Genomic DNA, 5,307 nt, shown 5'->3' with positions numbered 1-5,307 from the left:
GTGGAGTCCCATGGGCTCCTCCCCACAGCAATGCCAGATTGACCCCACACAGCCCTGGCAGGACTCAGGCTTGGGCTCAGAGGTTACCCTCAAAGGGACAAGCTGGGCCCAGTAACTCTATGCACTGTGACGGGGTCAGTGGGGCCCTAACTGCGGTACCCACAGTCACTGAGGCATTTTCTCCAGCCTCTCCCAATTCAGTAAGGCCTTCTTAGATCTGCCTCCCAAGCAGGTGACCACCTCCCTCCAAACCTACAGAACGGACAGCGACTCTCAGCACGAGCTGGTCCAGTTGACTTACATGTGCATAAGTGGGTTGAGGCAGCCAAGTGTCACTTTGCAGAACAAGATCTATTTCAAATACCAGGTATTTGAAGAACCTTTCTCAGTGAGAACCCTGTATATTTCTGCTTAGCGGGCTACCTGTTGATTCCTTTACGCAAGAAAAAAGAACATTGTTTTAGGTTAGGGATGACGGGTTGAGTGACTAAGAAGAGCTGGCCTAATAAAGAAGAGATGGGGTCTAGACCAGCCAGGAGAAGAGAGAGCAAGAAGGGAAGGCATCACTTCACATATTTGGCTGTGGGACCAACCCAGCTTCCAGCCTAACTCTAGTTCTCCAAAATTCACCATTTTTGAAACTGCTAATTCTTTACTGAGGTTAGATAAGACCCACAGCCACGTTTGTGCCATGTCTTGGCGGAGCGTGCCTCCGTGTCAAAGCTCCTACTTTTCTCTGCCACATCAAACACGTGAGAACAACAGGGGTGTGTTGCTTCATTACAGCCTCCCAAGGCTCATTAGCTAAAAACAGCTCTAACTGAAGTGACGCTAGAAGCACTCACGTTAAATATCAACTGCTAATGAGCACCCTTTTAAGACTGTCCCCCGAAAAGCAGAGCTTGTCACGCATTAGCAATTGTTTCTAAGATCAGCTAGAGAGTGGCTTTTCCCTGAAAGTTGTGCTCCTTCCCATGCAGATGAATGGCAAATGCTGCAACCAGTTTATTGAGGAGTCTCATAGTTGGGATAAAAAGAGAAACCCTTTTCCCACAAAAATTGCCACCCTATGTTAGGAGGCCACACCCATCTTTCCTCTTGACTAGGTTCCATCACATTTTAGTCACCTTTGGGTTTCAAAAATGTCTTAGGAAAATGGCTAGGAATCAGTTCTGTTCGTTTTTAAACTTCAATTTCATATGATTCAAAGCTCTTTCCCTACCTCGTCCCCTCCCCAGGCCTAACTCAGGCTCGCCTTATGGTCCTAGCAGCTTGTGCGGGAGGACCAGGCGTGCCTGCGTCTCTCACACCTCCTTCCATGCCCTCCTCCCAGGCAGAGCAGGCAAGGGGAATGGAGAAATCAGACATCTCCACCCTCGACGGAGAGAGGTCTCGGTTGTATCCAGGGCCCCTGTTCTAGGGCATGGACCGTGGGCTCCCTGTGCGCTGGTGGTCCCTGCAACCTGTCCTGCCCTGTCCTCTCCCAGCAACGACTCTAGGCCGCAGTGTCATTAGGGCGATGCTGCCACATCTTGGGCGCCATCAGCCCATGAGGAATCATTCTATTGGCCTCCATGTAGAGAACCAGCTGTGGCCCCATCTTTGTTTGGCAGTTCCTTCCCCAAGGCGATGCCCTTCGTTCTCTGTGCCCTGCTGTGGTAACACAGAGGCAAGTTAGCAGGGGATAACCTGCCAGTCCCCCTTTCTCCCTACCCCTCACCCCATCTTTACAAGGGGCCCTTCTCCCTTCACTGCAGGGACCAATGCCTCCCCCACCATCACCTCTCTATAGACCCTGCAAGTCTTGAGGGGAGAAAATCACAGTTTCATCAGGTAACTGCATCACACTTCCCCAAGGCAGCCTCCTGCTGGCAGATCTCTCTGTATATTAAGCATGAGAAGTAGGAGATGGGGGGAGGCAGTTGGAGGAACAGAGAGGCAATGCTAGGCCAATTCTCTGAGCTAGGATTTTTTCAGTAAGCTATATGGATAAATGGCTGCGGTCCATTTTGGCAGTTCTCTGGATTTAGACTATTGGTGTAGGCAGACCTTTTTATTCCTAACTTTGAAGTCCTGGGAAAAATTCTCACATGACAAAAGCTTTTCTAGAATTTCCTCCCAATAAGTTCCACTAACTCTTATTGTCAAGAAGTTAACCCCACAGCCAAGACTTGTTGCATGAGATTAGGTATGACCTGGTCCCATGGTTGAGGGTTTTTTAATTAAGGAAGAAGGAAAAGGCCACATTGGTAACTAGCAACTAGTAGATGCTGCTCTAAATAAAACTGCTGACATACGAACAAAGCTGCTAATAAATAGAGTGGATTTGCCCAGTAAACAGGAAAGTCTCATTCTCTAGCTGCTCATGCTCACACCAGTACAACTACGCCCCACTTCCACCCAATGTCTTCGCTAAGCTCTCACCGTTCACTTTCTATGTGACCGGTTTGCTTAACTTGAAGGGTTTCTAAAGAAAAGGCTTTCTCCACTGCTGCCATCCATCTGCTGTCAGATCTCCCCTCCTGTCTCTATGATCAGGCAGAGCGCACAGCTCTCTAATCTAGTTCATTTTCAGGTATGAAAATGGCAGGTCCACCTAAATCAAACCTAAATCTCTCTTCCTATTGTACATTGTTCCCTTCCCAGTAAGCCAGGGTCTGCCTCTGAGGGTTGAGACCCACCGCAGGGAAGGGGAATGGCTCAGAGTCTGCTCTTAGACTATGCTCCTGGCTTTTGTCACCCTCTTTCCTGGGCCACCCCAAGTTCTGATGCTTAAGGCTCTTCCCAGGGCAGGGGCAGGCAAAGGGGGGTTAGAGCAAAAGGCGCTGAGATTTGAGTGGCTCAGGCTGTCCTATTCTGGTTGCTGAGACCCCTTATGACGGACATGGGAAGCCGGCCCTCTCCTGGGGGCACATCTGCAGCTTCTCCAAAAACAGAGCCCCCTTGGGCAACGTTGTGCTGTCTCTTGCCCAATATGGATGTTTCTCTTGCTGAACTCTGACCTTTGTCAGCCACCTGCATGCCACCCAGCGACACCTCCACAGCCACTTTCCGCTGGCGACCCTCACGCTGGTTGCAGCCCTCAGCGGCAGGGCAGGGTCTTCCACGGCAGCCACCTGACCTTCCCGTGCAGGCTGCTTTCCATCCTGCTGTCAGCACAGGCAATTTCAGCCGCTTCCTGTCTTCCAGGTCCTCCAGACAGAGGCAATTGCTAGTCTCTGGTTCAGGTGCTCCCTCAAGCTCATGGGGACCCATTTCAGCACCTTCCAAAAACCCTCGCCATGCTCCAAATCTGCAGCCGTCCCAGGATGGACCCAGGAATTCCCACAGCTAAGTAAACCTCTCAGCCAGTGAGTGAGACACCGCTTCCCTTCTTGTGATTTCCAGTATTCCCCTCTTGCGAGTCCTAATCGCTATGAGCCATTTCCTTAGAATCTTCTACCACTTGGCTGGAAGCTGAGAAAGAGGACAAACGACAAAGCATCCTTCACTCTTACAAATTCCCTCAGCGAATCTTGTTGACACTCCTAGGCTCCTCTTATGGACCAGAGGTGAGTGATGGGCGCCGTTCTTAGGCCCTGTGTGAGGGACTCTAACATCTCTTCTTAGGAAGTGTGAGTGAACCTCCCCCATCATCTTCAGCTTTGAGGCTGGCGCTGAAATTCGGAGGCGATAACATATGTCCCACTAAACAGCCTATTACATTTGGAAACGAACCTTGACTGTTCATTCCAACAGTGAGGAATCGTTTTCTCGGTTTCATTTTATGTCAGTTACCAGGTGTCCAGAGGTCCTTGAGGATAGTCATGACCTCCCTTAGAGAACGGGGAAGAAAAAAGAAGCCAGGAATGGAGCCTTAGTACTAAAAATCCCTTTCTACCTTTGCTATATGTGAGTAACCGACTTGAACTTGTTTATGAACCAATTATATAGACAGAGGGAAAGGTAGACCCATTGCTTTTCTCCTTTGATACTTTTTGGCTAAGTAGAGCCTCCAAAAAGTAAATTTGAATAAGGAGTAATGAAGGCCATGAATGATGCTCAAGTGCATTCATTTCTTTCCGAGTTAAAAATCTGGTCGGGTGCCCTGCCAATGGGGCTCAGTTGGTTGAGCATCATCCCACCAGGAGGTCACAGGTTTGATTCCCAGTCAGGGCGCATGCCCAGTAGGGGGTGTGCAGGAGGAAGTCGATTGATGTTTCTCTCTCATCAATATTTCTCTCTCTTCCTCTCTCTGAAATCAATAAAAACATATTTCTTTAAAAAAAAAAAAAGCTGTATACCCTTTGTCTTTTTGTATGCAGCAAATTTAAAAGACAAATCTGGTTGGGTGGAGTGGGGGGAATGGGAAACTCAAGTGACAAGTATTTTTTGATCACTGATTATGTGCCAGATACAGTATCAGGCTCTGTGTCCTATTTACCAGGCTAAGATTTCAATATTGTCTTTGGATTTGTTCATTAAAGTGGCAAAAGCTGCCACTGTTTCAAAGATAGAGCTTTCCTACATTCCCCAGCAATGAGGGAAAATCAGGATCCAAGCCACGTTGCACAATGAGATCCGTGAACGTGTTAGTGAGTTCGTATTCCTTGTCTGGATGTGCAGCCTATGAAGATTTTGAGGTTAGTTTTAATACAGTCGTGAAGTTAGGAAGAACTCTGGGGCGCTTTCCCTTCACGAGCAGCCCAGCGCCTTCTCTGACTTAGGATCTTGCCTCAGTGGCCTGTGAACTCGAGCTTTGTTTACTCAAACTGGGTCAGGCAGGAAGGCTGGCTGGTGAGACTGTAGATGGGGATATTTTTCACAAATCTGAGAACGGGAGAAGGGCTTCTGGCTCAAGAAGAGTTCTGCTCTCATAAAAAAATACCAAACTCTGATGGACGCCCACATGGGGCCTTTTAATATTAGATTCAGGTCCTCCTAATACATAGGAATACAAAGGGGTGGGGAACAACTTGTTGAGACAGGCGAGGACTGAACTTCAGGATGCAGGAGAGAAGAAAATCTTACCATTGCTAAGCTTTTATTTCATAAAGCCATTTAATAACTGGATATAAAATAAATAAAACTCCTAGCTATCTTTTAGCTGCACCTATGATAAGATGTAACTAGATAGTTAATACAATTAATGGACAAAAAAAAAAAAAAAAGAAAGAGAAAATGTTGAAGAAAACAGTCGCATTTTTATTGTGTTTTTTTTCCTGGATGCATCACATTCAGCATAGCAAGTAACCCCTGCAGGCAGCTTTTATTGAAGTTTGTTAGTGCTGGTTCTTTGATTGAGTGGGCATTAGTTCGACTTAAAAA

Source organism: Myotis yumanensis, unplaced genomic scaffold (genome assembly GCF_028538775.1).
Source record: "Myotis yumanensis isolate MYYU_CA2020_CCGP unplaced genomic scaffold, mMyoYum1.0.hap1 SCAF_10, whole genome shotgun sequence".
Classification (NCBI taxonomy): domain Eukaryota; kingdom Metazoa; phylum Chordata; class Mammalia; order Chiroptera; family Vespertilionidae; genus Myotis; species Myotis yumanensis.
The sequence above is the reverse complement of the archived record's forward strand: the minus strand, read 5'-3'. Positions refer to the sequence as shown.